At 39.8% G+C, this 13,130-nt stretch overlaps 1 long non-coding RNA gene across 2 annotated transcripts in view; it reads right to left on the minus strand.

Annotated features, from left to right (window-relative positions):
- Nucleotides 1-12,627, minus strand: part of LOC146685908 (uncharacterized) — a 78,801-nt gene extending 66,174 nt beyond the window's left edge. For both annotated transcript variants that reach the window (XR_014916837.1, XR_014916834.1), the window contains exon 1: nucleotides 12,241-12,627. This is a non-coding gene — a long non-coding RNA (uncharacterized LOC146685908). The remainder of the gene's footprint in view (nucleotides 1-12,240) is intronic.
- Between the last annotated feature and the right edge of the window lie 503 nt (nucleotides 12,628-13,130).

Consider the following 13,130-nt stretch of genomic DNA (forward strand, 5'->3'; position numbering starts at 1 on the left):
GAGTCGTAGCATTTAGCCTTCTTAATCTTTCTAAAGGTGGATTGGTGGGGGGTTCATAGCCCCCTGTTGGAGAGGCAGGCTATAGAAAAATGTTCTGCTCGAGTCTCTGTGGAGTGTGATGGTAAAATCAGTTTTTACCCTTTAGGAGAAAGCTTTGTTTGATCCCCATATCTGTAGTGGACTGTGCCACCTCTTTTTGATACTTATCAGAGTGGAGTTCTAACCTGGAGACGGATAATTGAAAGACAGCTGTATCGTAGAGCAGGAGGGATATTCCTTTCGAGGTAACCTGCACAGTATGCTTATATCTTGCTTTAATTTACATATCGCCAAGCTTTTGCTTGTGGATTTCTGCTTGGCCATCAAAGACTTTTCTTACATCCTTTTTTTGCCCCTTTAGGGCTGCAGTGTAGATTGCCTGCATTCCACCTGTGACACAGGGCAGATTTTTTTCCTTTTTATATTCCCTGCAGTGCTTGTCCTTCATTTACGTGTCCGGCTACTTACTGTTTGGGGTTTTGATTTGGTCTGTGTAATAACTTTTTAGAGAATCCTTTAAAATTATGGAACGCCAGGACTGCCATAATGAATTAATTAAATACACCATTAAATAATTAATTAAATGTGGCAATAATTAATTAAAATTGGAATTAATTCATTAAATAAATAGTTATGACACATGTAATTAATTAATTATTGACACATTTAATTAATTATTCATGTATTTCACATTTTAATTAATTATTGACACATTTAATTAATTAATTATTGACACATTTAATTAATTATTTATGTATTTCACATTTTAATTAATTATTTACACATTTAATTAATTAATTATTGACACATTTAATTAATTATTTATGTATTTCACATTTTAATTAATTATTGACACATTTAATTAATTAATTATTGACACATTTAATTAATTAATTATTGACACATTTAATTAATTATTTATGTATTTCACATTTTAATTAATTATTGACACATTTAATTAATTAATTATTGACACATTTAATTAATTAATTATTGACACATTTAATTAATTATTTATGTATTTCACATTTTAATTAATTATTGACACATTTAATTAATTAATTATTGACACATTTAATTAATTAATTATTGACACATTTAATTAATTATTTATGTATTTCACGTTTTAATTAATTATTGACACATTTAATTAATTAATTATTGACACATTTAATTAATTATTTATGTATTTCACATTTTAATTAATTATTGACACATTTCATTAATTATTGACACATTTAATTAATTATTTAATGATATATTTATTTATTTCATTTTGGCAGTCCTGACGCCTGGCTCTCATCATGAAATAATTTTATCTGTCAGCCTCACCCATCAAACTCAGGGGGCGGGGTTAACGCTGATCGAGTCAAAACCATTGCTTTGGCCTGGTGGCCATTGTTTCTAGCACACAACAACCGGCATGTGGAAGCTAACAGAACTGAGCTTTGAAAAACCCTGTTTGTGTGTCACCAAATACCGTTTTAATATTTTTTTAGCCGAGAATGTAGTGGTTTAATCTTCATGTGTCTGGTCGGTTTGTCAAGATACAGCCTCTTTGCAAAAGTGTTTCGATGATTTCGGAGATGTCTGCCCAGTCTCACGGCAAAGCGTGGGATAGACCCGCTCGCCTCGCAAGCAATCCCACCGACAAAGCGCAGGCCCCGGTACACAGCTGTAGTAACCCCCGCTGACTTCTTTTACTGAGGTTATATTTATCGATGTTTTATTTCCTGATGTTCTTATGTGTCCTACGTGTTTCAGTCGCCAATTCTGAATTATAACTAACATTAAAAACATGTTTAAGGAGGAGAGAGAGCAAATAAATCTGTTTAACATCTGATCTTTGGGTTTTTGTTCAGTAATCAGCGTGACCTGTGTATAAACGCATAAAAGAGATAACGTTGGTGTTTCCGTCATGTAGTAACTGCTGGCTTTAACTGTACAAAGGTTGTTCGACACTATGAAACACATACAGACTTCATGATGTTCGGCTAATATTTTTATTGTGAATATTAATCATGCTGACCTCGCTCTGTACACCACGCAGCGAGGTCAGCATATCCACGATATCCTCAGCTCCATGAGTTAACACAAAGTTTCCCACCTGACTATCTAACTTCCAACTATTCCAGAGACGTGAAAATATACAGCATAAAGAAAAGTGTAAGAGACTCAGCAGCAGATTAGAATAACAGTTATAGATTTAATAAATCACCAAATGAATCCAAGAAACGAGCAAACCTGTTCCGACAATTTGAGTTTGTATTCCCTCAGCTGCAGACTCGCTGCTGTTTAAATGTTTGAAAAGGAAGATAAAAAAACGTCAAACATAGACTCAGTCTGCCTTCACATTTGATATGAGGCCAGCACGTATAGTGGCCTCAGCTATTACTGAAATACACGTGCTATATCATAAACTATGATATAAATAGGGAGGTCCTATTAACATGTTTAGTTTTAAAGGACACCTTCCTGCCTTTAGTCTCATTCATGAGCAGTATTAGTTTTCTTCTAACATCCAGAAGTCTGCACGATGTGTTTCATAGTTTGTAACAAGCCTTTGACAGGTAAACATAACATGACCGAAAAAGCAAAAAAAAAAAAAAAAAAAAAAGAGAGAGAGAGAGAGTGTTGACGTAAGAAGAGAAAATTCTCTCAATTATGGAGACAGGCAAATGGTTCATTTATGTTTGATGTGTGTTTATTCCTCCCTAAATATCGTCGGTGAAGTTCGCCATGCACGTCAGATTTTCCTGCGCATTTTTATACCTCTGCCAACAGAGAGAGAAAAAAAATCACATTCTAACAGACAGCTGGTGCTTAGAATACAGTTGAATAACTATTAAAAAACAGATGATATTTAGATGATAGTTCAGTCTAACACATGTGCCAGTGAACCATTAAACGTCTGTGAAACTATGTTATGAAACGTAACTTTAACCTCAGCCAAACCGATTTGTTCAGTTGTAAATAAAACAGCGAAGTAAACGTGACCCGACAGACAGAACCTGAGTGAATGAAGTCCAGCGTTTAACCACTGAGAGCTAAAACTCAGCTGAGGTTTCAAAGCTGTGTGCCGGTGATTGGACATCAGCCGCTGATGAAGCTGTTCGCCTATAAAGTGCTCTGTAAGGAAACAAGCTCCAGCAGCTCTGCGCTCGGGGAAAACACTATATTTACTTATCTTGTGCAGAAAAATGCGCTGACATTGCGTTATATCGAGCACCGGCTGCCCAGTTAAACTGTGACTATCACCAGGTAACTAGGCGTGTTTCTTGAATTAGCAGCAGGTGTTAAACAGCTGACAGATGAGGAGGAGGATGCATGCAGGTAAACTGAGGGTCTGTTGAGCTGATCGCTGGTTTCGTGAGAAAAATGTCAGCTCGTTCTTTATGTTACAGAAGCACAGAGACACAAGACCAGGCGGAAAGAGACGATCGTTCGGTGAAAATGAGAATCTGCGAATGCAACATGTGGAACACGGAGAGTGGAATATGTAAACAAACCGGTTAACTACCCCCTCGGTGCACTCTGCATGCTAATTGTTAGCAGAGCTAGTGAAATCTCTGAAAACATCTGAGCACTTTTGCAAACATATTCTATGTTGACAACCTGACCAGACATACGGCGCGACATTCGCGGCTAAAACACTGTTAAAAGTGTAGCTGGTGACAGAAAAACGGGGTATTTTAAAACTACACCACCATTGCTGCCTGTGATTTGATCTGCATTCTGGGATACCTGGCTGCCCCAAGTCTACACAAGCAATCGATTATCTAGGATCGACCTGTTTTGACTTACTTTGCACGGCAACCAATCAAATGTTAGAGAAGCTGCATGGGCAGCGTTAACCCCGCCCCCTGAGTTTGATGGGTGAGGCTGACAGATAAAATTATTTCATGATGAGAGCCAGGCGCCAGGACTGCCAAAATGAAATAAATAAATATATCATTAAATAATTAATTAAATGTGTCAATAATTAATTAAAATGTGAAATACATAAATAATTAATTAAATGTGTCAATAATTAATTAATTACATGTGTCATAACTATTTATTTAATTAATTAATTCCAATTTTAATTAATTATTGCCACATTTAATTAATTATTTAATGGTGTATTTAATTAATTCATTATGGCAGTCCTGGCGTTCCATATAAAATGACCATTTAAATCAAAGGAAATTAATACATTTATTTGATCAAAAGAAGTTGTTATGTATAGCTGTTAGTCACTTGCACTAAGACCAGAAAAACATTGTTAAAAGCAATGTGACGAATACTGTACAGAACTTGGGCGTACACTTGTCAATCTATCCTCCACCCGTTTAAAGCATGAAATATTGAAATCCCTTCTCGGATGGAAAAAAAAAAGTAAAATGTGACCAAATGGCAAAATTGTAAAGAGCTTTGAAGGTCTCGAAAAGTGCTATATAAATGCGATCCATTATTACAGGGAGTGCAGAATTATTAGGCAAATTAGTATTTTGTCCACATCATCCTCTTCATGCATGTTGTCTTACTCCAAGCTGTATAGGCTCGAAAGCCTACTACCAATTAAGCATATTAGGTGATGTGCATCTCTGTAATGAGAAGGGGTGTGGTCTAATGACATCAACACCCTATATCAGCTGTGCATAATTATTAGGCAACGTCCTTTCCTTTGGCAAAATGGGTCAAAAGAAGGACTTGACAGGCTCAGAAAAGTCAAAAATAGTGAGATATCTTGCAGAGGGATGCAGCAGTCTCAAAATTGCAAAGCTTCTGAAGCGTGATCATCGAACAATCAAGCGTTTCATTCAAAATAGTCAACAGGGTCGCAAGAAGCGTGTGGAAAAACCAAGGCGCAAAATAACTGCCCATGAACTGAGAAAAGTCAAGCGTGCAGCTGCCAAGATGCCACTTGCCACCAGTTTGGCCATATTTCAGAGCTGCAACATCACTGGAGTGCCCAAAAGCACAAGGTGTGCAATACTCAGAGACATGGCCAAGGTAAGAAAGGCTGAAAGACGACCACCACTGAACAAGACACACAAGCTGAAACGTCAAGACTGGGCCAAGAAATATCTCAAGACTGGTTTTTCTAAGGTTTTATGGACTGATGAAATGAGAGTGAGTCTTGATGGGCCAGATGGATGGGCCCGTGGCTGGATTGGTAAAGGGCAGAGAGCTCCAGTCCGACTCAGACGCCAGCAAGGTGGAGGTGGAGTACTGGTTTGGGCTGGTATCATCAAAGATGAGCTTGTGGGGCCTTTTCGGGTTGAGGATGGAGTCAAGCTCAACTCCCAGTCCTACTGCCAGTTTCTGGAAGACACCTTCTTCAAGCAGTGGTACAGGAAGAAGTCTGCATCCTTCAAGAAAAACATGATTTTCATGCAGGACAATGCTCCATCACACGCGTCCAAGTACTCCACAGCGTGGCTGGCAAGAAAGGGTATAAAAGAAGAAAAACTAATGACATGGCCTCCTTGTTCACCTGATCTGAACCCCATTGACAACCTGTGGTCCATCATCAAATGTGAGGTTTACAAGGAGGGAAAACAGTACACCTCTCTGAACAGTGTCTGGGAGGCTGTGGTTGCTGCTGCACGCAATGTTGATGGTGAACAGATCAAAACACTGACAGAATCCATGGATGGCAGGCTTTTGAGTGTCCTTGCAAAGAAAGGTGGCTATATTGGTCGCTGATTTGTTTTTGTTTTGTTTTTGAATGTCAGAAATGTATATTTGTGAATGTGGAGATGTTATATTGGTTTCACTGGTAAAAATAAATAATTGAAATGGGTATATATTTGTTTTTTGTTAAGTTGCCTAATAATTATGCACAGTAATAGTCACCTGCACACACAGATATCCCCCTAAAATAGCTAAAACTAAAAACAAACTAAAAACTACTTCCAAAAACATTCAGCTTTGATATTGAGTTTTCTGGGTTCATTGAGAACATGGTTGTTGTTCAATAAAATTATTCCTTAAAAATACAACTTGCCTAATAATTCTGCACTCCCTATATTATTAAAAGGTTTTTGCAATCAGTAAAATAGGGAATAACCAGGAAGTAATATTTTGATAAGATAACCAAATTATATGAAATCTATCTAATGAGAACGTATCTGTCACAGGAGATCAGTTTGACATCTTTAATAACCGCAGTTGCTGTGATAAATGGTGTATTGAGATGTGGCCATGCTTGTATAACAATGCTGTGTGCTGTTATATACGGGGCTAAAATAATTTTGGATTTTATCAGCAATGATTGTACCATACTTGGAATCGGTGTTTCGCTGCTTAACCCTTTCATGCATGAATTATGACAACCTCAATCAGGTTTTTTTTCTTAAGTATTTTTATGTATTTTCATTTATCTTCAGGCATGAAAAAAAGATTTCTGAACTTCATTTTTTTTAAACATGTATTTTTCAAAGAGTTTTTTTTACATGTCTACTTAGGTGGACAACATACATTTTGACTGGGTGGCAGGGTATGGAGGGACACAGTGTTCGATGTAGTGGTTTGTGTGCAAGTATACCATCAACACTGACACAAATGCAAGAAAACAGCCTTTGAATAGCTGTCCACTGTAGCGACCACAATGCGTGAAAGGTTCAATTATAATGCATAGTTTGTGGATCTTGATCAGCACTGCATCTTTACTGCAAACTTCCTGTGATAAACTAAATACCAGAAACATACCACCAGACTTTGCAGTTGTACTGCAGCATTTTAGTCTCGGTGCTTATTGTTTTTGGTTTTTTTTTTTTGGGGGGGGGGGGGGGTGAAGGGGCCATTGTGGCGCGAGAGTTGGGAGTTCGTCTTGTAATCGGAAGGTTGCCGGTTCGAGCCCCGGCTCCAACAGCCTTGGTCGTTGTGTCCTTGGGCAAGACACTTCACCCGTTGCCTACAGGTGGTGGTCAGAGGGCCCGGTGGCGCCAGTGTCCGGCAGCCTCTCCTCTGTCAGTGCGCCCCAGGGTGGCTTTGGCTACAATGTAGCTTGCCATCACCAGTGTCATAGCTGGACTGACCATCGGGCATACCGGGCATTTGCCCGGTGGGCCGCTGGCGATTTTTTGTTTTTATGGGCCGATGGATTTTTTTTTTTTTTTTTTTTAGGAAGGGTATATATAATGAAAGGTGTTGGATTGGCCAATTGGTCATGATCGACTCTGGGCTGGACCAATTACAGCCGAGGAGGCCGGATGCACCCTCTCCCTTGTTTAGCAATCATGTGATTTTCACGCATTGCATGCCGGGAACTCGTGGCAAAACAATCCAAGTACCGCATCAAATGCAAGCATTTGCAGCACCGCAAAACGTTCATTCTCCGGTTCCAATGCCTTCTTGTTTTTTCTTTGACGCACAAAAAGGAATGTACAAAAACAAAAGGAGAACAATGCCAGTCCGTACAAAGACAGACTCGACGAAAAGACAAAGAAAAGATACAAGGAAAAAATCAAAGGAGTGAAAGGGTTAGACCCTTACGAGCACACAGAGTGGACAAAAGACGTTAGCGTGCTGCCCAACTTTCACCACACTCATATTTATAATTATACGGTTCTTGGAGTGAGTGCATACACTCATGAAGTTTAGTAACTTCAGGTCACCGCAACAAGCCCAGGTACAGTTTACCGACGGATGAGTACAGGACCTTGAAATGCACCGTGTAGAAAGAAAGACCATCGTACGAACAAAGGTAAGTTTACTAGTCTCACAAATCGTCGTCATACATACACATTCGTTAACCGTTTATTAATATAACCTTTGAGCTCAACGGTAATTAATTAGTAGTGGAAATAATTTCTGGTAGCATTACAGAAATGTAGCAGTGACAATAATATTGTATGCTGTAATCGTACTGGACAATTAGTGATACAAAACAACTGTTTTATCCTGTGAATAAAAGTATATATTTTTGTCAATGTACCATAATAACAGAAGCGAAACGCAATATTGTGTCAGGACAATTCACTATTTATGCACAATAAACACAATAAACAAAGGAGCATAGCGCAACAATTTCTGTTCAGACTTGCTTGTAACCTATATCACCAATTATGTTAAGAAAAATGACGTATTAACTACTACAAAACTCTGACCTTTGAGGGAATGCTTGGAGCAGACTAACATGTGAGCTGGAGTGTTCTGAGACGTTATATTTGGTATATCCAGACCATCCGTCGGCTCTTACTTCGGAAACATGGCTTAAAAAATTTCTCTTCAACGACGTAATCCGATAAAAAAAAAAAACGATCTCTTTACCCGTCGGCTTCCCGTGGCTGTCATGCGACCGGCTATTGCAGTTAATAATACAACAGCTTCTTGCCATTTTTTGGGTTTCTTTTTATCGCTGTGTAACTGAGTTCAATTGAAAGCCTGCGTGCGCTAGTACCTCTTGCCACAAGTTCCCAGAATCCTTTGCGGTTTTACCCCTGAATGATGTCACATTTTCAATTTTTATCCTGGTGGGCCGGTCTCTAGTCAAAATGCCCGGGCCGATTTTTTGTCCCAGTCCAGCCTTGACCAGTGTGTGAATGGGTGGCTGACTGGATGTGTAAAGTGCTTTGGGGTCCTTAAGGACTAGTAAGGCAAGCCATTTACCATTTAATTTTTTTTTATCCTGTTTTACGTGCAGTATAAGTTACAAAAAGCCAGGGCCAAAAAATGACATGGCAAATGAAATATATTCATTTGTTTTCTAGTGTTTTTGTTGGTAAGTTTGGAGCCAAAGTAACAAAAGGAAAATGTAACACAGGATTGTCTGTGAAGGTTCTCAGTCATCCAGGTCATCGTAGTCAAAGGAGCACCGGGATGTCATGCTTGGAGAGTTTTCACCAAGCATGACATCCCAGTGCCATTTCAGACCCAGCAACACGCTCAGAAAAAAACTGGTTCACCCGAAAGACAAAACTCCAAAACACAGACTTAACAATGTGGTGTATGCTGTACAGTGCAGCGAGGAATGCCCAGACCTCTACATTGGAGAGACCAAACAGCCACTTCACAAACGCATGGCACAACACAGAAGAGCCACCTCCACAGGACAAGACTCACCACTCCATCTGCATCTAAAGGACAAAGGTCACTCTTTCAAGGATGCCAATGTTCACATTTTGGACAGAGAGGACAGATGGTTTGAAAGAGGAGTGAAAGAAGCCATCTATGTCCACTGTGAGCGACCATCTTTGAACAGAGGCGGTGGTTTACGACATCAACTGTCTGCAATCTATAATCCAGTCCAGAACGGAAGAAACGCAGCTGGGACAAATCTGACATAATGAGATGAGGGAAGGTAAAACTAGATATATTGACGTAGGATGCAGACTATCAAAAATAGACAGGAAATATGACACATACACACCACCACCATCCTCTCACTCCTGCAACCCTGGATCTAAAAAGGTCAGGGAGGGTGTTAAAATGAAAATTGATTTGCAATAACTGAAAATCATTTTGTGAATTTTTTTCTGCACTTCTAGTATCTACAGAAGGCGAAAGCAGGTCTCAGGAAAACCTCTTAGAAAACTAAATGTGTAAATCCAAAGTGAAGGTGAATCAAAATGAAGGAATATAAAGATATTTTCAGGCCATGTAAAATCCAGTAATAAATCTTTAGATGTATTGTATTACCCTGTGTTCAAAAGCTGCAAACTGCATTTTCTAAAATCTCACTAAAAGCAGTTAGCTGTTCTATTTATTCTTATTGTATTCTAATTTTTGCGTCATAACTTTTGCACTGTCCACTTCCTGCTGTGACAAAACAAATTTCCCACGTGTGGGACTAATAAAGGTTATCTTATCTTATCTTAACAAATGTCTTTTTCTGTCAGTGTTGGGAAGGTTACTTTTAAAATGTATTCCATTACAGAATACAGAATACATGCCCCAAAATGTATTCTGTAACCTATTCCGTTACGTTACTCAATGACAGTAACGTATTCTGAATACTTTGGATTACTTAATATCAGAGATGGGCAGTAACGCGTTACTGTAATCTGATTACTTTTTTCAAGTAACGAGTAAAGTAAGGGATTACTATTGCAAAATCAGTAATTAGATTACCGTTACTTTCCCGTAGGAACGCTGCGTTACTGCGTTACTAAAACCGTGATTTTTTTGCGAGAATGTCTCATGACAGTGACGTAAGCAAGTGCGACGTTGGTGACAGCAGCTGTGTGCAGATCAACAATGGATAATATATCGAGTGCGGGAGAGAGTATGAGCGTGCAGCGTTTAAAGTGTGGAAGTACTGACCTTACTTTGAGTTTGATTCCATAAAAAGTGACAAAAACATTAGCGTCCATCGTGCGTGGGAAGAAAACTTCTTTTTACAGCGAAAAAAACCCCTAAACTTCCGAGCAAGCACCGAGTAGCTACGACGTGATGGGAAACTCACAGAGACACTCGCGCGGATTCTTCAACTGACCGCAGCACACCTGCACCAGGGTAACCCTCCGCCTACCCTGCTCCTGCTTTACAGGTGAAAATAGAGCAAAAGGACCGCTGAGTCTTTGACTTTATTTATTTTCTGCTGTGTTTTACTTGCATCTGTTTGAAAGAGTGAGTGAAAACACAAAAAATATTTTATTTTATGTGCTGGAATGTGTAGAAAATAGGTTTAAATGTTAAACTAATTTATTCAAGTCAGAGAATGTTGCATATAATTACATTTTTGCTTGATGCATAAAGTTAAAAGATTAAAACTGATAAAACAAGTTAAAAAAAGAGACTTTTCCATTTGATTACATTTTGTATGATGGATTATGTAGAAAAAGTAGAATTGGGCTGAAAGATCTATCACTTTATCACCTCTTCAGGTTGTAAATCGTGTTTTTAAAAAGTAACTAAGTAACTAATTACTTTTGAAAATAAGTAATCAGTAAAGTAACAGGATTACTTTTTGGGGTGAGTAATCAGTAATTAGTTACTGATTACTTTTTTCAAGTAACTTGACCAACACTGCTTAATATATTGTGGCGAGTTCAGACAAGGAGGAGACGGAGGTATCGTTTGGTCTTGCTTCCCGTGAGCTAGCCAGGGAGCACAGCCGTTTATTACATTTGCAGAAGAACACACTGCCACTAGCTAACTGCTCAGCGCGGCAACCACAACACACATAGGGCGCCCTCTGACCCCGGAAGGACACACCGTCGCATTGAGAGGGCGTCACCCGTCACCATGGCAACATACACAAAACATAACTGTACAAGCAGAACCCCGAACAGCCCTGACCAGCTACAATATTATCATGCTTTTTACAACAACGTGAATGTACTATTGCTGTGTGATTTATTACTATTACTGAAGGTCCGCGACTCCGAACTGTAGTAAAGGGACCTCTGACTAATGCTGGGCTCACACTGTGCGATTTTTGGCCCCTTTTGAGCCGATTTTTGAGTCGTGCGATCGTTTTGGCGATCGGCCCGATTTTGGCCTTCATCGTGCGTCGTGCATCGTGTAGTATACGTGGGGTAACGAGAAGCGATTGACACCTCACGACCAGCTCCCGATCATCAATCGCTTGGTCGTGAGGGTGTCACCGCAGTTTGCCACACTGCGCACGCGCAAACACAAATGTCAGCGAAAAAGACGGCGTAGCACGGCAGTGCAGCGTGTGATCTGGACACAAGCGATGGAGGCACAACCTGTAGAACCATCCGAGCCCTTTCGATGTGGCCTCACAAAATTATCACGACCACAACAACCGTGAAAATAGTTGGATCGACACTGCTGCTCAATCACAGCTGCCTGACCAATGTTTTTCATTAGCAATTTAGCAAAGTTGATGGTGGTGGTGTGTCTGTGTGAGTGAAAGACGGAGAGGGAGAGCGAGCGACAGAATTTCTGTTATAACCTTCATTTTTATGGACGCACAGTGTGAGCACTCAGGTCGCATCAGAGCATCGGGCCGTATAGTGTGAGACCCTGCATCGTGACCTATGAACTTCTAACCCCTGCGAGTCAATCGTACAGTTTGAGCAGGAGCTGAATCGTGCGACTGAAAAAATCGCACAGTGTAAGCCCAGCATAATACGGCGGGGTCCCTGTCGGCTGGTAGCCGAAAAATAGCTCTACTTTGTTGTGTGGGTCAACTTTTCTTGCGACAGACAGAGAGAGGCGTTGAAAGGCTGCTCCAACGGAACTTGTTGTTTTCGGAGGAAAACACGAACACAGTGTACAGTCGAGTCTTAATAGCTTACTTACAACTGGGCTCGTCAGGCACTCTTCTTGGCTGCAGTGGTTATTATTATATTTACATGCTTCCAGCTCCCATTTTTGCTCGATGACTGCTCGTACCTTTCCACTCCCCTTTTTCTCCCTCCTAGCGCTCACAGACACATAACGTGTATGGCAGTCCATTCTCCCAGCAGCACGGACTACACTGAACATGATGCTACATTCTTTAGAGCTATGCTTGTAGCATTCTGCCTGTTAGCTTAGCACAACAACAACAACAACGAAAAGGCGCTCTCTCACCCAGGAAACACACAGTCGCAGAGAGAGAGAGCGTCGCCCTGTAACCATGGCAACCGTAACGCTGCCGCCTGGAACAAAAGAACGTAGCTGTCGAACAAAACCCAAACAGTCCTGACCCGCGACAAAATGAAACAGGAAAGTACCGCAGTGTAATCCATTTATTTCAACAAAGTAACTGTATTCTGAATACCACCTTTTTAAACGGTAACTGTAACGGAATACAGTTACTCGTATTTTGTATTCTAAATACGTAACGGCGGTACATGTATTCCGTTACTCCCCAACACTGTTTTCTGTGCATACTCTTGTCATATTACTTTAGTCTTCAGTTAGTTATAGACTAATAGCAAATTGTTGTGCTTGTAGACACGACCTGATTTTTCTTAAGTTGCTAAACAGCTCTACAGTAAAGTAGGAGACAAATCCAAGTCTATAAATGTTTGTTGTGATTTTCTTATTGTAAAGTTGGTTATTACAGTATTTCTTGTGCAGTTCATAAATCTCAGACACATACAAAAGCTACCACTGTGAAGAAAGACACACTAGTGTCAATAATAGAGGAAGGAAGGTACAGTATCAATCAAACTCATAGTTTCCAGTAAAAACGCACGCATGCA

The sequence above is a fragment of the Copadichromis virginalis genome, linkage group LG19 (assembly GCF_057382275.1).
Source record: "Copadichromis virginalis isolate Kocher_CV1m ecotype Utaka linkage group LG19, C_Virginalis_male_GT1.1, whole genome shotgun sequence".
In the NCBI taxonomy this organism is placed as follows: domain Eukaryota; kingdom Metazoa; phylum Chordata; class Actinopteri; order Cichliformes; family Cichlidae; genus Copadichromis; species Copadichromis virginalis.